Source organism: Vanessa atalanta, chromosome 14, assembly GCF_905147765.1.
Source record: "Vanessa atalanta chromosome 14, ilVanAtal1.2, whole genome shotgun sequence".
In the NCBI taxonomy this organism is placed as follows: domain Eukaryota; kingdom Metazoa; phylum Arthropoda; class Insecta; order Lepidoptera; family Nymphalidae; genus Vanessa; species Vanessa atalanta.
The window spans coordinates 12,475,969-12,498,816 of NC_061884.1; the positions used below are offsets into that span (position 1 = coordinate 12,475,969).

Consider the following 22,848-nt stretch of genomic DNA (forward strand, 5'->3'; position numbering starts at 1 on the left):
ATTTAGTGCGAACCTTGTAAAATTCTGCGAATACACTCGTCACACTCGAGGAGGCGCGTAACGCCAGTGGCCTGAACAAACAGAATTAATATTTCTGCGTAGTTATTACACAAAAACTTGTCAAAATAACGGATGGCGCCTCGGCTCAGCGCGCTACTCTGTAATTATGATCCCGTCTAAACTTTTGTGGGTAAACACGCATCATATCTAAAAATATAAAAAATTAAAACAAGTTAAAATATATATATCATCATTGATTTCCTTATATAGAAATATAGTTAAGTAGAGCTGAATAAATATGTAGGTACCAAATGTAACTGTATATGTTGTCACTTGCATTAGATGTAGCCAGTGCAGAATAATTGCATAATATAACTACTTATATTATTTTCATAGAGTGGCGTTTATTTTAAGAGACAACTAGAATAAAATACTGCACATCAGTTGTTATTTATCGCGCTGTACAAATATGATATTATTCTACAGCTTAAAGTATTATCATGACCATTGACAGGCACTGCGGCTAGATAGCAACGATTTACGTTTTTCACCGGCAATCGAGTTGTCAAATAGAACGTTTGTAATTAACACACTTTAAAAAAATCATGAGGCACCTCTTCATACGCATAGTTCAACCAAGTGCTTTTTTATGATAATCATATGTAATTTACAATAAAAATTCAATGTATTTATACTTTCAATTACATATTTGTTTTTTAGTTCGCACAGTATCATCATTATCACCACCAGACTCCGTGCGTTCACAGCCGCTCCCAAAGCACGTAACTTGTATGTAACCATAAATATTTAAGTAAGGTGGTGAATACAGATAATTTTATGGTAACTGAACTGCAGCAGGTAACTGTTTAATCGTCAGAAGTTTAAAGGACATAGTTATCGACATTTATTTCTATATCTCGTATAAGGAAGTCATAAATGCTAATAACATTGTTCATTAGATAAGAATCAACGTTCAACTGTAATTTTATATTCGGTAAGTAAGTACAGAGGTGATCGAATGAATAAGTCAAACGTCTCATCTCAAACGCCGCGTCCGGATGATCGAGCAGTCGAATCTATTCAGCGAATAAAATGTGTAACAAAAACCACAATTGTTAACACTCGAGCTAGGAGCCGGCCTTTTGTGCCCGAGGAAGTAACACTTTCCCTAACACCGGATTACTGCACAATACAATACCGGGCGACTGCGGCGCTGTCAAAATATTTACGAATAAAATTAACAAATTGAATCACTACAATGGCGGAGTAAGGGTTAACAGTAATCATGTTGCGGCCCGCCTCCTTCCCTTGTGCTATTCTCATAAATTAATATGTTATTACAATCATTTATGAGAGAATATATATTATATTACAGAGCTTTTCTATTCGGCTTCGCTCTCAGCGGGAGAAGCCTAAGCTATTCCATTCTACATATTGTTGATATGTATAATCGTTACATAAATATGTTTAAAACACATAGGTACACATATTGAGGAAGCTATTAAGTAGACAAAAATTGTTCTATTTGCTTACCTACATTAATAACACATAAATTGTTATTGCAACACTTGAAAACTACAAAAAACAGTCAATATTAAATGTTTAAAAATTGAACTCAGTATAATATATATTTTTAACATGTCATTAGTAGGCGACTCTTGATGATAAATGCTCATTGCTGCTCAGAAACATGAGCACATTTTGACAATTTCAACCATTCCTTACATCGCCAATGCGTCACTAAACTTTGGAACTAAAATGTTGTGCCTGTAGTTACACTGACTCACTTAGATCGAAATGAGGTGGTATACGTACACAGTATTTAGCCTGTAATAAGATTTGATTAACGTAAAAAATTACATTATTATTAGGTTAAGAACTGTCATGATTTATCGACCGATACTTAAGATCGTATACACGTGTCGACTGTTTCACCAGGTTTCACTCATTAGATTGTGGGCAGTAGAGTATCTTTGGAATTGAATGTCGGTGATAGCAAATTTAAAGTTAGAACACTAAGTACGATATTAATGTTATATGTAAGTGTAAACAAAGCCGCAGCTTCAAGCTAAACTAAAACCACACTTAAAAATCTGTGTGGTTACTATTATCCAAGATAAGCTGTTTTGTTATTAGGTCAAGTATTTATATAGAAGACTTTATTTCAGATTATTATCATCTTAATTATATTGTGTGATTGAGTTATTTATATAAACATAAAACTTTCGATCATCTACGCGATCAGCAGATGTCAGATGCTTTAAAAGATCTAATTTTGATACAATACATTAGTTTTGTATTGCATAGAATTAAAAGTCAATGTCAATAAATTTGTCATACTTTTTTTTATAAGGTAATATTAAATTTAACCAATTCCTTCGATATATTATAAAAGATGCACATTATGTAGATGCATATCATATTGTGTTTTTATTAAACATATATAGTGGTGAGAACGGGGAGGGCCCAGAGGGTGCATCCTCCTCCTTGTTTAAGAATCAAATCAGGCACCAATAAGTTTTTACGTGTTTGTGTTTTTAAGCCCCCCATTGGAACAGCTTGGTAGATTACAATCGAATTATATTCAAATCCCCTAATTGAGAGAATAGGAGACATGAGTATTAAAGTCAGAACTACAAATTATTCTATACGTGCTATTAGAATTCTCGTGAATTTTCATAGATTTTTATGTACATAACTCAAATTTTTGTAAAGTGGAATGTGAAAACTTTTGCAAATAAGTATTCGACTAAGCGTTTCTACATCATGTTACCTCAGCCAAAGATTTACTTGACCAATAAATCTGACTTAATCCACATTAAACTCAAATTGCATAAATTCGTTTAAATATATATAAAACTATTCTGAATAGTTCAATAGCGACCAAGTTCGTTTTGTCTAGACTTCAGAAAAACTTTATGTAATGAATAGATGCCTAGATAGACAGACTTACTTTATCATTAAAACAAACTTAGCTGGCGTTATAATCCAACCTATGTAGTTTATTATATAGACATATTGGGTATTGGTAGTATATCATCTGCATGAAACTTATATTTCGCTAACACACACGCCATTGAACTGCTTTTGAATTAAGTTTAAGTGAAAGCTAATAACTATACCTCGCACGCTGTTATTTACTTACTTAATCTGAATAGAGGAGAGCTAAGCTACTAAACTCAAAGAAGCGGGAGAAATAAGCGCCATACTATAATTACTTTGAAATTAAACTGCTATATACATGCAGAAATACACACACGTACGAACTCTAAGCAGGCCGTGGCATGATCTGAAATATCCTGTATATAGCTCAATCGAAGACGAAAATATTATCGAAACATAGAGACTAGGTACACTATATAGAAAAATATTTGTACATTACAAAAACCAACAAATTACTTTACAAATATCATACGTACATGTTCGGTATACGATTAGTGTCAAGAAATAAATAGAGCACATGGGGTAATGAGAAGCTGAATCTAGGTACAATTCGGCGCTCGGGCGGAGGAAGTGGAAACTATACAGGCAGACCCTTCCTCGGCGCTGCCATATTGTTGTTAATATCTGATTACTATCTGATGCTTCTGAACAAATAAACTGTCATTTTATATCGTCATATTGCGACTGCTTTGAGTTCTTCTCGGCTTGTTCTATCGAAATCATTGTCAAATATATTATCAAACTAATTTACGTCTTAAGCTTGTCGGACTAGGATGAAATTTCTGTAAACGGTTTCACAGAATGGTAAATTGAAGGCTTAAGCAATTTTAAATCTTATCATGAATGTTTTTGGGTTTTAATTCAAATAATTAGCACTGTTAAAGGGCCGCAGGCAGCGGGCGTCTAGTGATGGAGAGACGCAATTATTAAAATATTTATATTTTTCGTATTTTTTGCATTCGTTACACTGACGGACAGAAAACTATATTCACTGCTTAAAGTTACCATGTTGCCATTTAATTCAATTTTGTACATTGCGTAACCTCTGACTGGCTGTCTAATAACTAGCTTAATGCATCAATCAATACTCTATAACAATTATTATCAAATTCTTTCCTGGTATGTTCCTGTACTTGTTAAGAAATAGATAATTATTATAACTAATTAAAACATTACATCACGTTTATTTCCAAAATACAGACGGACTAGCGTATATTCATTAGGTGTTTACATCACTAACCCAACACGGGGGGGTGAGCAGTGTTAATAGCAGGCAGTTAGGGCCCTTTGTCGAACGTGTGAAGTGAGCACTGGGGATACGAGCCCTGTACTCCAGACCAACCAAACTTGACGTACTCCCCTCCCCCCGACTCGTGAAAATCCCGGCCCGAAAACAGAAAGTGATGTGATAGCGAGGGATCAAGATATTTTGGGTTGATGAAGTATGAAACCTGTTTATTGCGACCTACCACGCTTCCTGCCCCGGTGAACGGATAACGCGCTACCTGTCGTTAATTCTGCACGCGAATTCAATCTCTTTATGTAATGGTATAATGACGTTAATTGCGTGAAAAATTTTTTGTCAAATATTCGACTTATGGTCACCGCCGTGCAGTTATTGCATATCTGCGGCGAGGCCGTGCCCTGTACCAGTGCCGGCAGCGTTGTTGCCGGTATGTATTGTTGAACCGATTTCTTGGGTTTTATGTTATTCCACCGAAGGCTCGGTCTACTTCGAGTGGAAGACTAACACTCTCATGTTTACCAAAGCACGTATTTTGTTTAAAATTAGTGAAGATTAAACATAAAGAGAATTTATCGTACGTGTAAATTAAAAGTTATAAGAACATAAATAAATAAAAATGTAATTACTTAACTTTTGAGTTTTTTCGGAGGGACGGTGTTTTAAACGTAATGACGCGGTCAGCGCGAAAATTAAATTCAGAACTTGTTCGTTTTTCTGTGTGAACGTTACATTACTCGTTGATTAAAAACCGAAAATTCTATTAAAAAAATCGGTAAAACGTAATCAAATATAGTTTGTTCATTACACACGACGGAGGGCGCGGACGAGAGCTCGTCTAGAGAAAACGATAAAAACAACCGATTGGCATTCCGCCTTTGATGTGTCTCGACGATATCTACTGCACGGGGGCGACGTTTGAACTTGAGCTTTATTCTGTGCTCATTAGGGTCGGCATTAGATGGTTTTCGAAGACAAAAGATAAACAATTAACATGTCTTTGCTTTGTATTGCTTGACACAGCGAGCACGCTCAGGGCGGGGGACAGCCTCGTTCGTATGGAATCAATATTTGAATTTTCGCTAAGGCTTCTGATCTGGAAAAGTGGTAATAATTTCTAAGTAAACTATTAACATATGAAACAATCCATATTGTACTAAACGAGACTAAAGGAAGCTATTTATACTTAAATGGATTATGGGGTCTGCCATACCCCACACTGAGCACTCAGAGATATACATAACAGTATTTCAAGTGTCAAATTATACATAGTAAATGTAAACCAATGTTATTTATTAAATACATGCAAATAAGATAGTTATTACGACTATATTCAATATATAAACAACTTTTTTTTAAAATAAATCTTTTATTCTTCTAACGTAAAACACACTTACCCAAGACTAAGTATGAAATAAGATAATACAAAAACAGAGTTCTGAAATAGTAATAATATTGAACAGCAAAAAAGTGTTATGGAAGCGAGGTCTCAAACAAACTCCTAAGACCTTGACCGGGTCGCTGAGCTAATGCATTAGTGCTTAATTACTGAGAGCTGTGACTGAACGCTAAACACTGAACAATCCACCTCCCTCCGCCGCATCCGAAAATGATGCTTAGGATGACGAGCCAGTGACATGACCGAGCTATGCTATAAATACTTCGATTAATACCTAGGAACTAACAATGTACCAATTTATTTTTTTATTATATTTTTTTATATACATATTAGTTTTAGATACCTCGGTAAGGTGAATTCTGAATCTCAGAATTGATATATGGTGTCTAGTAAAAGTGCAGTAATACCAATTATAAACAGAACAGCCTACAACAGGAAATCAGTACAATCCATAGACAACAAGAAGTATATGACTCCGTGTCAAATACTGACAGTAAAAATTTCAAAACGACTGTCAAAAATAAGAAACAGTCTATTAGGTTTAAATATATTTTGGTTAAGATATTCTACAATAATTACTAATACATAAATATATTTAGACTATAACCTGACTAATTTACTCCTAGCTCGTACGCCACTAGATGGCAGCTCACACGACAAACACGTTTACAGCACAATGCCACGCGATTATCGCCCGTATTGCAGCGAAATGATTCTATCAGTGGATGAGCAAGGCACGGGCGTAGCTTTGTATCTCGGGAAGCGCTCATTAAGTCCGGGATTGCCTCGGTTTCGCGCTTAATAAGAAAATAGCGACTCCATACGGAGACGGAACGCCACGAATGATTTTATAAAGGCTCGGGGCACACGTAGAGATAAATATTCATATTGACGGATTATGTAATTGTGTTCGTCATCATATGCAAATAAAGTGCGACTCTTGTAATATATTAACCTTTATCAATAAAACGAAGAAGTAGTATTTAAATAAGGTGCATCGACAAACTAAACCTCTCTTCAGGAGCAGAGTAGTAAGTTAATTCTATCTCGCTGTTCCAGTATGAAATACATATTTGACCGCTATTTACTTGACTTCCTCCTGTTTTATTCACAGCTTCAAGCTGGAGTTTCCTTTCAAACAAAAACTAAGTACATCAAATTCGGTGTTTGCTTGGACTTTTTAATAAATCTTTCAATAAGAAAAAATAATGGTTTCACAAGCTACTCCGCGAAAGGTACAAATGGATTTGTACTCCTATATTAATTAAATTAATAAGCATTTTTTTTAAATAATGGTTCATATAAACATTTTGGGGTGAGTGTTTGTAAATGTCGTTTTGCTGAATAAACGCCTCCTTTCAAGGTTTAGAGGTTTAGAACCCATTCCGGCGCGGTATTCCAGTACTTATAACAAGATAGAGAAAGGGACAAATAGGCATGTCATTAGTATTTGTTGACTTTTGAAATCAGTTCGAGTTTTAATTCATTTCAAAGATATCTTTGTAACAGAGTACTTAGTAAGTTTTTCGAATTTTCCTCTCGATACAATTTACATTCCAGGGGTATATGTATTTTTATTGCGAAATGTCCATTTCAAAGTGCCTGTCAAAGCATACTAGAATGAAGTTCGTTTTGGATTTCGATTTTGTTCTATTGAAAATGGTGATCTGTTTTCAGAGATAATCCATTAGCAGAATCCGTACCACAGTCAATGCGTACCATAGCCAACTTTTAGATACCGTTGCTATTTCTTACATTAATCACTCTGTTCACCATAGACACTGATTTAATTTTTTCCATTATTATTTTTTAAAGTAATATTTTAATGCAATTTTTACACGAGACACGGTCCCTTCGTTTCTACCATCTGAAGACTATACTGTACTCCATCAACGTTACTTAACATCTTCATTTTCATTGCATGAAAGTTAAAGATCAACTATCTATCTATAACCGACGGCTTAACGTGCCTTTGTCAGCACGATAAAACCAATTTCTAACAATTCTTAGCATTTCCATTAATGGTGTTTAAAAGACGAATCATATATGAGAACTAAATATATATTAGCTTTACACCGCCGGGCGGTCCGTGGTATATTTAACTTGTAATTGTCAGCGCAGTTTCGAGGCAGGTTAATTGACAATGACGACGCCAGCGGCCGTTCCGCGCCCACGAACTAACCCAATTGAAGTTTTACACTAAGCTTTAAAAATCTCTGTCCTTTTGAAAATACTTGCAATTCACGAAATAAATGACGCAAACAAAAGATAAGCAGTAGATATGTATGTCTCAAGCGTTGTTTACTTTTACAATTTATGTAAAAAAAATATGTTTTTCACGCAACTTGTGCAAATCGTACAACTATTTTTAAAACATACGTATTAAAATACATATATACGTACATTGATAAAATTTAACCGCAATCATACGTTTTTATTGTCAGTGAGCTCATGACCGCGGCAGCTCTGTCGAAATGTCGAAATAAATAAAAAATAACTTGAAATATAAAACGAAAATAAAATACGAGGTACCTACTAGAATTTATTTTGAAAACGTATAAAAACGAAATAAAAATTTCAAGCCTCCGGTTTCGCTAGCTAGAGGTATACATAGGTATGTATGTATAGGTACTTAAGCACGTACATTATTAACTTTACTTGAACACAATCCAGTAACGAATCCAGACACTGAATTCGCAAACATTAAACGAGTCGTTAGAAATTAAAATCGCAATAAAACATGGAAGCAATTAAGAACTTGAAATTCGGCACGTAATTAAGTACTTGCAACAGTGAGCACTCTAAACAAACCTCTAAAGAATTCCCCTCCGCGTAAAAATAAAAAATACGCGTATAGAAATCGGCCATCTCAAATGCTAATCCAGCGTAAACCGGCCCCGGTAGCGACCCGGACGCGATACTAATGGAGTTTTTAAGAAATAACGCCGTCTGAAGAAAATTAAGCCATCTTGGCTTAAAAAGTCCAAAACGGGCGAGGGAGGGCGAGGGTGGCGGGCGGCGTATGGATTTTTCGGGGTGCGTTCCGCTGTGGAAATAAGTGCTTAGAGTGATACTGTTCTGGTAACAAACAAACATGGCAGGGGCGAGGTGGTCATACAACTGGTACCCGGCACCGACCGCAAACGGGTTAACAATATGTGTGTCAATATTCTTTCGAGACGGGTAGAGACTGTAGCGCGTACATTCTGTATAAAATCGATGTACGTTTAATATTTTATATAACGTTTAATATATTTAGTGCACGCCAGTCATCGCGGGTAATTGAACAGAAAGGGTACGTACCTCGATGGAATAAAATGAAATGGTAGAAATTAATATAAAAGGAAAAATTTAATTCCGGGTCCTGTTAAAATAGTCATAAAATAGTGATTGCATTACGAGTGAGTCATTAAGTGCTCAAATGATCGCGAAACGTTGAAATAACTACATAATAATCCATAAACGTTAATAAAATTTCCATAATAAGATCATACAGCGCTCGAATTAAATAACTCATTGTAAATAAGCGCCCAATTTATATTCAGCCCGGGGGAGCATTATCATAATCGTCGCTTCCGACTTTTCCGAGAACGAACGAGAGGCAGGATACGAGAGTTACGCGGGTCGGACAGGGATAGAGCACCTTTGTATGCTGACTCTCCAAAATGCTTGCCAAAAGTTGAGTTTTATTGGAACCCTCGTTATATAATAAGGCTGCTATGATTCGGGAAATATAGAATCGATAGATTTTTTTGTGAAATATTTTTTTATAAAAAGTAACGACACGAGTCACGCAAGGATCTTTGTCTCATCGAATGTTCCACTGTTGGTGAGCTCTGGCTTAGTAGGATTCGGGCCTATTCCGCCACGCTGCTCCAATACTGGTCGGCGTTTGCAGATATTAAAAATAAATACAAATAATGAATGTTATTTTAAAATGTATCTTGTATGGATTGAAATGTTTTAATATACGTGGGGAACTTCAAATATTGAAGTTTTGAACCATCAATGGTTCTACTACTCTATCTACTTTGCTACCGCGGTCTACCTGACGACTTCTGAAACGATCATACTAGCCACGTTGAGATGAAAGCATTTATGCTATATAGTAACCTAGTTTAGCTGGCACTTACTTATACAAAGATAAATAAAAATGCGTTAGATTAGAGGTACAGGTCGTATTTAATAACAAATAATGGTACTGGTCTGGTAAAAATTATTACAATTCTTGTTTATTTATATAAACAAGCATTTTGAGTTCGGTATTGTAAGGTAGATATATTCCATAGTGACATACAAACATGTAATTCAACTGAACACGGAACAGCCTTAAAATTGAGTTACATTTTGGCCTGCATTCTACCCACCGATACTTGAAGTTAAAGTGTTAGACACTTCACTGGAGGAAGTATAGTTTGGGCGCCTTTTAAGTCTTGGTGAGTATACAAACAGATCCCATAGTAGCACTTCGAGGAAAAAAGTAAAATCCGCGGGAAATCTCGCGACGCCGAGAGGTCGAGTGTCCTCTATTATTGTTAGTTAAACGACGTTCGAAACTAAATCTAAACACTAACAAAATAAAGTGTAATTTCAAGTGTAGGTGAGATAGTTTCGTTTTCAGGCTAATTAGAGACGAGGGAGGCGTTCGGTTTTTGTAAATGAATTTCAGCTCTATATCCGTGGTGATAGAACTTAATTTGAATGAATACGCTGTCAAGTGTCAGTTTGTTGACATCTAAAGACTTCGAATTGGTTTGTTTGTACTTATTTTTAATTTAAAAAATATTTGTAACCAGTATTATAACTTTTATTCGTAGTCGTGTCCAAATTCAATTAGAGCAGACGGCTTGTATTCAAACTTCCAACAAAATCCTTCTTCACAGATCGCGCTTTTTGTTAGTACGAAATTTTAAAACCATATGCAACATATAATCATTTGTAACCTTATACAAATTATCTTATAAATTTTAGTCGTGTCATAAAACCGCAAGTGAAATGAAACCCATTCCTTCACATTAATGAAAAGAAAAGTAAGCAGTCGCCTCCGCGTGCCGAGCTTGTAGTGTGAAACTAGCTATTAGCGGGCGGCGGCTTTGTGCGGAGGTGTCGAGGCGCGCTCGGGCCCTCGTATTATTACTCCTACCACCTACCACCTGCCACCTAACACCTCAGTCCTCACGCACCACATCGCATGAGCAACTGAGAAATCGCACAACAAATATTAACGTTTGCACCCGAAATAACTGTGACATAAACGTAAGTGCGCGCGTACTGCGGGCTCAAGTGATGATTTTTCTGCCGAGTTTTTAATTAAAATTTGTGGTTTTGAAATATAAAGGTTGATTGACATCGGTGTAGAAGGAATAAAACGGTTCGAGACGCGTTTCTCGACTGGTGTTGATCCATATTGTTGATTAGTTATCGGTTGAGAAATAGCGACGTAACTATAAAATAGTTACTATAAGTTCATTATATAGGCACTTGCATATATTGATAGAATATAGAATTAAGTATCCTCCAGTGTGAGTTTTGTGTTTTTCGATATAGATAATAATAATAGTACTGAGTATGTTCGGTATTATTCAATAAATTAATGATAATTCATTTTAAAAACTATTTGACAGAGATACATATACATATATGTATATATATTTTACGATGGAGTGAATATATAATAATAATGGAGGTCCACGGATGCTTTTGTGTATCGTATATCGTACATTTCCCAGTGAGTTTGAAATACAAGAGCCATTTCAAAATATATTAGAATATTAAGATTCTGAAAACAGCTAAATAGGAATTAATTTACGGTCGAGTGCCGCAGCGTCCGATATTCAGATGGCGGTTACTCGATATTCAAGATTGAGTCGAGAGAGAGTCATTACAGACTCCAACATTGTCTAATAGACGTGTCATATACTCGAAATTCATTTAGGAACTTTATTGGAAACGTTGACTTTTTTGCTCTGTATGTATCGTATGGAAATATCATCAAACACAAAACCAAAAAAAAAGGATAACTATATGATATTTGTAAAATATTATAAATAATATTTATACATGAAAAAGTTTTTATGTTAAAATTATTAATATTTGATTGAACTATTTCCACGTGACGATGGTCATTAATCATGTGAAAATACTTCTATATAAAGAAACGCATATAATTATGAACACTAGGACGTCATCATCGACGCGACACAAGTGTGCGGTCGCGTTGCTGTGACGCTCGGTACATAGCACGAGGGAACAATGATTAGTAGAATGTGACGTTACATACAACGATTTGCATAATTATGAGGTACGAGGGCACATATGGCTTAATAAGTTCCACGCTTTTAGCGATGGGCCCCATAACTGGTCCGACAATGCCTAAACTGTATATTCATACGCCTAGAAAAACTTCTGTTGGTAGGAAGAGATGCCTCCTTCCCTTCGTCGTACCGTCAGCAGCTACGCGTTGTGAATAATAATTTCCTTTCGAATATTTTTGCAAAACAAATTTAAATCGGCCTCATTACCTTTTATCTCCTTATTATATAACGCCAGTAAATGTTTGAAATCACTAAAGAAATACTTATAAGTGATGAACACCTTATTTTTTTAGCAATTTGGAATGTAGGTAATTAATAGGTAATTAAACTGGCTCACTCACCCATCAAACTGGAACATCACGATCAGGTAAAAAATAAATAATAATAAACAATTTTAATGTTTACGTTATTTTAAAATATAAATACAGTAATATAATACACTATCCCAGTAATAAGCCAAGGTTGGTGGTGTTTGGCGATGGGCGATTTACGAAGGAATGGGCAATATTTCTTACAGCGCCAATGTCTATGGGCGTTGGTGACCAAACTATCTATTTCTTTCAGGTGATGCTTTTACGCGTTTGCCTAACTTTATCTTAAAAATCAAATCTACTAAACTTTTGCTTAAGTGAAGTAAATAAAATACTTATTGCATTTGGACAAAGTCTGATTTGACAAAAGATAAACATGTTAACTTTCATAAAAATCAAAGTCGAGTGGTGATATTATTTTGTTTTGTTGTCGTCAAATAGAGCATTCCGAGTTATTGTTTTTGATTTTAAAAAAATGGTTATAGTTTTTTAAATGTTACCAACTTAGACGAACTGGCAAGTAAAACAACTTTTCCGTCTCATGTAAGTATAAGAATCAATGTTATAAAAACGCAGAGGGTGGTGCAATTTTTTTTTCCTTTTTTTACTTTATATTAGAAATATCCATAACTTGTATTCAACTGTATTCAACGAAAATTATATAACTATAATTTTGCGTTTTATGCTCCTTCAATAGAAATATTTAGACTTGAATACACAACTTACCTTAATATATGACTACTACAAAATATACAATTGAAGTACTGACAAAAAGGTCAGTAAATAAATAATCGGTAAATTTGTACCATAAAGTGTACAGTACAGTACAGTAAAGTGTGATTTAAAATTCCAGCTACAATTAATGAATTAATTCGATGAAAGAACGAAAACTTGGAGACCATTTCGGTACGAGTACAATTGGTAGGCACTCGTTATATATTTCACCACCAAACAGCAATTGTTGTGATCCAATTTGAAGGATATTACAACATACCTTAGTTCTCGGGGTTGGTAGAGCAGACGTTCATTCGTGAAATGAGGAATAATTAATATATTTCACAGCATCAATGTCCAAGGGCAGTGGCCACTTACCATCAAGTGGTCCATTTGTCTCTATGCCTGTCGTAAAGAAATATCTGCGAAATTTGTTTTTAGGGTTTTAAGTGACTTCATTATATTTATTTTTATAGACCAGTACCTACAACATATATCTATATACTTGTATTTGAAACATGCATAACGTGTCCAAGGCTAACCACTCCCAATAAAATATTAGTAGTTGTAGTAGTAATCTAAAAATATATTTTATAAGCCGGAATGATATATTCAGTAAGTGCCGTGCTGTCGGTACAGAGCGCGGGCGCGCGGCTAATATCCGCGAATAGCTCTCGTTTCACACCTCCGCGCGAATCTCTCCCGCGAGTACTTCGCCTGGTACGCGGCATGAGCGGACGCGATCCAACAACACTCGTGTCAATACAAAATAGTTTTTAATGTTGGCCTTTTATTTTGACCTAACAAGTATTTCAAATTATCCTTACCTCTGATTTATTTATGTATAATAAATACTCACTAACCATAATATGATTATATATGATATTTAACACATGTGTCTTATTTGCTATGTTCTACTACAATTACTTATTAAAATACGTATACAGTATGTCATTAATAATAAGACCTAAAAAATCTTTTATTCACTTATGATTGTATGATTTTCGTAACTGTAAACATATAGCGAAGAACGTTATGAATTGGACCATAACCAAACAAACTGGTTGTACAACGAAGGGTTAACTGCACACACGAGCTCATTACACGTGCACACGTGCACACGGGCTCTCGTATTTACGCGAGCGTGTCTGTGTGCAAAGCCAACCCTTGTGAGCAAAGTCGCGCGTCGACTCAAGATGTTTGCACTGTTATTCTAATATTTGTAATTATCAATGACGCTGGAATGCCGGATTCCTCTGATCTTTCTACTTCATAATGAATAAGCAATTTTTATATTTAGACCTGCCTGTTTCCCGCAGATTCGTTCGCATTTAGTCCGTTTGTTTATAGTGAGGTTAAATACTTTTATCCGATTGAATAATTCACTTTACTATTGGATACTACAACGATAATACTAAGCCGCTATCCTACTATAAGTTATGTTGTAATTTAAGATGCTACCGATTCCAACTACATCTAAATGTTGTTTAGGGGTGGTTACTGAAACAATGCAGTCTTACTCTGGCCAATGCAAAAATTAATGATGATAGACGGAGAAAAACAGTATTTGTATAGTATGTAAGCTTATAGATATTATAGCCATAAAAAAAATATATTCCTTACATCACCAATGCACCCCAACCAACTGAACAAGGATTTTTTTATATAGTTACACTGGCCCACTCACTCTTCAAATCGGAATACAACAATACTAAATATATCTGCACGGAGATAGAAAATAAAATAAAAATATTAGGAATGGGACATACCCAAACGGGTTTCCACAAAGTTCTGCCACCAAATATTTACCATCAAGTGTTCAACTATAGATCTGATAAAAAACGTATACAAGTGAGGCTGTAATTAAATTACATTCTAGATAAAGATCTGCTATGCTATGTTCTTATAATAAAAAACGAAGACTCAGACAAGTGTCAACATCCGTGTGTGTATGAAACGTATCGTATAGAAACATTATGTTCAAATTCGATCTTGAAATCTAACTCCATGCATAACAGTAACATTCGAATAACAAAGACTACATAACTTTGTTACCAGGATATAGTACATCGGCATTATGCTGATGACCGTCAATAGGCAAACATTACGACATAGTATATCTTGAGATAGTTAGAGGTGAATTCTTTATGTTTTTATATCGGTACAAATATTTCCTTTGATTACAATTTCATTCAAAATATTATATGCAGTCGAATAACAAAAGGTTACATAAAATGCTTTGTTATGTTCTGTGTGCTGAAACTAAGTATACTAGATTCTACAGTCATCAGCATAAACAATGTGCAAAGCTAAACGCTTGTATGGAACTGTGGTTTACAATTTAGATGCAAGATTTGATCTATACTAACAGGTAAAATTAAATATACGCTTGTAAAATAACTATTAGTAACGACGCTTCCACTCTCAAACGACAGTTCCCTGTGTTACAGTGTTGAGTTGTTACCACTGCGAAGTATGAGTGAGCCAGTGCTAATAAACAGGAACGCAGTGTCGCAGTATAGTGCTTGTTATAAATATCAACAAAATCAAAACACCACGATCTGAATTCTCGTTTCATTCTTTAATTTAAGAAAACTATTCATACAGTTTACTGGTGAAATTTTTAATTATAAATGATTGTCATGTTGTTCTAAGTAGTTAAATTATTTTGATTACGAAGTATTCGATGAGACTTTTAATAAAAAGGAATGAAGGATAAAGGAAAAGATAAATAAACATTTTTTTTTATTAACAATTTTACCAATGTTTATTTATCTTTTGCTCCGCATCGACGGCAGCTTGCAAGTGTCGAATAAAATTGTGTAAAATGCGAGCAAGTGAACAACTACAAACCAAATATGCAAGAGAAGAGAGTCTTTGTTCAAAAATGGGACATTTATCAAAGAGCCGTGATAGCTCATTGATTGGAGGATGTGGATTAACGGTTGATTTTTAGTTCAAACCCAGCTCAGTACTCTTGAATTTGACGTGCCTAATTTATGTTAATATATATTTCATCTCGTGCTGGGCGTTCAAGGAAGATATCCCGAGGAAACCTCCATGTGTCGGATGAAAATCTGCCAAGTGTATCCAACCCGCATTGAACCGACCTTTTTCTCATTATTTACAGGGTAATTTACAGACTTACTGTTTTACAATACTATAAGTACGTAAAAATAAATATCAGTCAGTTCTTATCAATTTTACTCATTACGTTACTATGAAAACTTACAATACCTACAATACATTTAAAAGGTTATTAAATGACAACTACCAGAGCTATAAAATATTCTAATTTAAACACTACAGAATATAGTATATCTTTATATGTCACTTCAAAGTGTGCACGCACCCGTTAAACCGATATTATCTTGCTCATCATTATTTTAATCGCCTTTACACTACTTTATTAATTCAATCAACGTCTAAAGCCCGCTCCACACAATACCTAATTGACGAAATAAACTAAGCACACATAAACAGATGCGTGGGTTACGGCAAGATATGTGCGTGTGTGTCAGAACAGGGTTCCGTATGTTAATAAACTGCTAATGTGTTTGTCTAATTCGTTCTGTGTCGGGACCGCGCCGATCGATACGGAACCAGATATTTGGTGCCTGCCGACGTTCCGACCATCCAGCCGAATTTGAATTAGCAAGTTTGTACATTCATATATTTATCACGAGCTATTTATTTGTCTGTGTTTCTAATAACTAGTATTTTTTTTAATTTATAAAAGCTCGATGCCTGAACTATTATGTTATCTCTCTTTCATGACCCCCTCAAAACGAAATAAACATGTTTTGAAATGTAGCTTTAGTGATAGAATTACTAAGCTAATCCAGCAGATGTGTGTAAAGATAAGAATTGGAGAATAGACAAAAAAAAAGTAAGTAAATGAATAATTAAGCAAACATTAATTACTGCAGGTGGTACCCAGCGCAGTGGATGACCTCGTCTAAGCTTGCTCGTAAGTTACTACAAATATAATTTGTTTATTACCTCATTATGTTAACTTAAATAACTTTGAATTATATTCCAATTGTAATTTTTACATACTTATTGTTAGTGAATCCATACGTTCTATTCCGGTACATTTGTCATGATGTATCTAATTATAACATCAAATAGATATAAAGTTATTAATTATTATAATAATTTAAATAAAAACTATATATTTATTAACAGATAGAAACTCTACAAATTATCTTAATACTACGGCTATAGTACATTACTTCTGCTGGAATTCCGTTGATATTCTTAGTATATATTATTTTCTGGATTAGTAATAATGATTTGAGTCATCCCGTTATATAAGTTACCTTTGTATTTGTCAACAGTGCATTTAGATTGCAGTCATCTCTTTACAACAACAAAATTACTGAGACAATGTCCACGTTCAAATATAAAGTTAGATTTAGTTTTATTACAAGTACTTTGAGCTTATTATGTCATTCAACTTTTAGATACTTTCTACAATCATAATATAAATATCTATCTGTTACCGTGCCTCGAGTTAAGGAAAAGGCTTGGAGCTTATCCCGACACGCTGTTTGTTGGTGGGTAGGTGCTACACTTGGAAGTATTTAATTCAGCGCATAATTAAGTAATATAGAGTTTCCAATTTCAACACGTTAAACACAAATCTCAGATTTGAATTTGTTGTCTTCGGTTAAGATCTATTGGATCGGTTTTTTTCCATTTTCTGAACTAGCGCAGCTCATGTCATACTACTAACATCTCATCATACTGACCGTGTAATATGTCCCATTTTTTAATGACATCGTCCATTTAAGTCTTAAGCTATGATATAATAGTACCACAATACTATTGCTCCTAATATGCTTAATATTCGTCAACCTGAAGCCAGAGCAGACAATAATCTATTAATAACCCATCGAGCGGGACGAGAAGCCTCCAAGTAATAATACCGTAGATGTACTTAGTCAACACAAACCGCATCACCTCTTAAAGTGGGGCAAAAACTCGCTTTGAACTGGAATAAAGACAAGACATGGAGGGCTCACACCTCCGAGGACAGTCTTTGTGCTCCACAATAGGTTCTGTATAAAGGATTCAACAGATTTGTCAGTTTGATAAAGGGTTAGTTGATATCCTACAACACGCCTCAATAAATTAGTGGTCAGCCGTTTAGAGGCTTTGTGAGTTCGGTGCGCTGTTGATTTGTGTTCCTTTATAATATTTTTTATTGATGGAGGATATTTTTAATAGGTCTTGTTGTTGGACTAGACGGCGGAGTGCACGAACCATTCTTAGATCGTTATGCGTTGGAAGATGTTCGAGCAGCCGAGATGACACCGTGCATGGAATCTTATTCAAATATGGATGAGCACGATTGAGTTTCACTTGCTTTATCTATTTATTATTCAGGTTTTGCTCAGTAATAAAAATAATCTGACTGTATATCAGCATATCTGATGGTATTTTGCCACGCATGTGTCGTGGTACCCACAGTCATGCAGCGTGCGGATGTTACTCCGAACCTTAAGACGGTAGATGCCCTTGATTCAGCTGTGGGATATATTTAAAAAATATATTTTTTGTTTCTGAAGTCTTTGCATTAGTCGGTTATGTCTTTATGATTATTAAATAATCTTATTAAGATTATACACTATCATGTACTAGCATTGTAAATGACCTTTTAATAATGTCGATATTAGAATTCATAAAAGTAAACTTTTTGTAAATCAAAGCAATCAAACCCCTAAGCGGAGTAAGATATATTTTAATAAGTTTTTAATTTTGCAAGTTTTTTAAAGTTGATTTTTAACATGTGTTGGAATTAAATATTTTTAAACACGTTACTCAACGCGCTTTCAATTGAAACAACTTCTTGATTATCTAACATACGATGAAGTAACAAAAATAAAAAATATCCTTATTTTTCAAATTTCATTCCTTTTGAAGTTTAAGTAACAAATATTGGTCAAGCGAAATCGACTCGTGTGAACTCGCTATTGCATCCGCAAACGCTCGCATTCAGTTCGATTAAGGCTTACAGGCGATGTAATTAAATATAACATTATTAGTAGACTTACTCAGATAAGCTGTAAGATTAGAGTATTACGACATACGGCTAAATATACACAATATAATGCCAATATAACTGTCGAAGTGATGGTTTTATGATGATTTTATCATGGTTATGATTAAGATTTGTGTCTAAAACTATGCAGGTATATAAACAAGCCTGTTCGAGTACCAACCACTGATCACGTATTATAGTAAAAATCAAACACTGTTACTAGTTTTAAGAGTAATTACAGGCAGGAAATGTTATGTTAACATTTATATTCCCAAGGACAGGAGCGCACCAACGTGTAACGGAAACCTGTCCACTTACTTTCAGGTCGCCCATATATCAGTATGAATATAAAAAATCAATAAATCCTAAAAGGAGTATGATGAATAGTGTAATTATCCTTAGTGCGCTTTATAAATTATCGGGCGTTACAATACATCAAGAGCAACCCTCTCAACATAATGATGTAGCAACACTACCAGCACGTTGTCGTGGTAGGTATTCCTACGCATATTTGTATGTACTCAGCACACAGTCCACAACGAGGGACTGGAAAATTAAAGCAACAGCTCCTTCGTCAGTGCAAAGACTTCCTTGTATCTTAGTGTGACGGTTTGTAGTTTGTTTCACCACACTGTTCCGTCGTGAATTGGTCTGTCTACTATCAGTACGAGAGTATAAAAAGAAGTGAAGCACATTAAAGGTCACTCTTGCTTGCCCGGCTTGAGGTTTGGTCTTTCGTTTAGGAGCGTATTCTTATCACTGGACCACATTGACTTCTCAATTAATCTTCATTCTCATGTGTCATTTATTTTATCAATTTATTATATTATGATTATTCGATACAAGATTATATTGATGATAAAAAAGCGTAGAGTTAATGCTTGTTGACTTTCATGCAGGAGACATAACATACATATATAATTGTATTTAACTAACATGACTGTATTTTTAGATGTTGAAAAAGAGTAACTACTGAGTTTCTTCTCGGTAGAATCTACATTCCGAACCGGTGGTAGCTTTACTTTAAATAGTCTGCTAAATGACGATTCAAAAGTGCTTGTAAAAGCCTACTTGAATAAAGTATATTTTGATTTTTGATTTTGAACCATTGCAAGCATCTTAACATTTCGCTTAGCTTATACCTATTTATAACGCGAGCTCTTCCTTACGTATAACCTACGATATTATTTTTAAATCTGTCTAATTAGATAAATTAATCCGTTAATACAATTTTAATATCAGTAAAAAAAATTTTTTTCACCTCGAAATATATTGACATAAGTAACAGATTGACAGCTGACTTTGAAACAATCTTCTCATGAAACAAGTTTGTTTTAACAACGTCCACATAACAAACGTTACAAACTGTGCGTGAGGTGAAATTTAAAACTTTTTGAAATGTTGAACACTAGACAAAAATATTTTTATATAATTGTACACCCGATATGTTAAGATAAATACATTATTCAAACATTCTCTTACAAGAGGTGTTGTAACTTAATAGTTACTCTTTCATACGAATGGTGTATTTATTAATTATTGATGATATATAAAATATATATGTGTGTGTGTATTCATTCAAATTAAATAGAAACAGTTGACTCGTTTATTGTTAGCCAAAAATGTACCACCGGTTCGGAAGACCTGAGAACGACCAGAAACTCACCGAGATATTATTGATGTTTACAATAATTACTAATTTTTGAAACGATCTAAAGGTGGTCGTTTCATTCCCGAGATGAGCTGTCAACTATAAAGTCGTTAGTTTCTTATTAAACTTTAACACACAAACGTCCCTCGACAGTTTGACTTGCAAAGTAAGTCCAGAGTTCACAACGCAAAATAATTTATTTTAGCGCGTACGTTGGAATAATAAAGTTATCGAGGCGCGGGCAGACGTTGCCTGCGCGCACCGCGAGGGTCGCTTTGTGTCGCTCGGCGCTGCATTAGGTACCCGCTACCCGAGCTGGTTAACAAAGCACTTATACATTTCGTGTATTGATTAGCTCGACACAGAATGCCATTTGTTTTTGAGGCTTTACTCGCTATGCGGTCTGTAGCTTAACCGCAGTGCCGTTACTTGAAAATAAAAACTTTTATCAAATTAAGACAATTATTTTCAATGTTAGTAGACGTAATATAGGTAGTCAACATTAATTAATTGTTACGTATAAATAAAGTAGTATTGGTATACTAATATCAATTAACAATATAATTTTTGTACCTACCTGTATTGAATCAGAAAGTAAGGTAAGATGAGAGACAAGATTTCTACAAATGTAAGGTAGTACCTTAGGTAGCCCCGTACCAGTCTCACCATTATCACGCTACCACTTCAAATAAAGACTTAATATGGCTATAGTTTTATGTAACTATTTCTAATGTGTGGATAAATTTCACGATTTAATGTAACATTAATTGAATGACTTATTTTATTAAGTCATTGTGATGCTTATACGTATTGTTTGCGTATATTATATACATTATTTCAAGTTAAAGAGAAAATGTCTCTGCGTTTTCAGCACCTACTTATTAATTATTAATACATAACTAAGGGATATCAAACACGAGTTTGCAAATTAATGTTGATAAAACAATCATAACGCTTAAAAACTTATCCGCGTATTTGCAACTGTTTTTGCAAAAAAAAACATAATTTAAAACTTAAAGAATTTACAACGAAAAATAATTAAACAAATGGGTATATACTAAATTAAATAAAACTATACAGGCATGATATACAAATTAAAGAAAAACCACGGCGTCTCATAGATTATCGCGTGACATTGTAGCAATTTTACATATATTAAGGTGTATGGATGTACCTACATATATATAATATATTTTAACTATGACTGATTTCTTGTGATTTTATTTGTTAGGAATATTATACCTAAATTAGATTATATTATACCTTGGTTATCAATTTATTTACCGCTATGAAATCATCTGTGGGTAAATACTGATATATTTATAGTGAGCTAACTTGAACATTTAAGAAATTTGAAAAAAAAGTAACTCTATCTATCAAATTCGAATAATATAACAAACTAAAATAAAATAATTCGGTCTGAATATATTAAAGCAAAGATAAAAAAACGCTGTTTTTTACCGAAAGAAAACCAGTTATAACCAAAACCTTACATTGAGGTATATCTTTTATTTAATTATGCATGTGTAACCGTGTGTATTACTGTTAATAAGTAAACGACGGGGACTCTTCTTTTTTTTAAATATAGGTATCTTTACAGTGATTAAATTTAGTTCCAAAACCGAATGAATCCTGTTGTCCTGTTGTCGACCACAGAAGTAACTAAATTGCATACATCGAGATGGCACGCTCAGAGAAATAAAGGTATCTTATAATAATAACTTATCGAGATGGTCAAGTTTAGGTTAAAATATAGTCGTCACGATATAGATACGTGTAAATAGGAACCTTTTTATCATTAAACGTATCTCAATATCGAACTTACTTCACTAACATCAATAGTAAAATATTTTGATAAGAAAATTAAATGAATATTGTGATTATTAATAATAAGTTTGAATAAAAGTTGTATTGTATGTACCAATATGTAGTATGTTTTATTTTTAAACGAAATTGTAGAGTTGAGTTCTCTGACAGCGCTGTGTGCAGTTACCGGCGGCGCGCGGGCCCGATCTTAAAATCTTTATAACCTTAAATCTAACGGACAATTCTTATGTAATTTATATAGCTACGACTGATTAAATATTGTTATTAATTTATAATGTATATCAATAACAATAGAATGGTGGTATTTAAGACTTATTCATTAGTAGTTATCTTATCTTTCTTTTTTAATTATGGACATACTTAATATATTGTTATAAGTTATCAAACAGGTTTTTAATTC

The 22,848-nt window shown here is 34.2% G+C and overlaps 1 protein-coding gene across 2 annotated transcripts in view; it reads right to left on the bottom strand.

Moving 5' to 3' along the window:
* Positions 1–22,848, bottom strand: part of LOC125068921 (visual system homeobox 2-like) — a 103,532-nt gene that overhangs the window by 79,443 nt on the left and 1,241 nt on the right. The gene's annotated exons all lie outside the window — the stretch shown is intronic.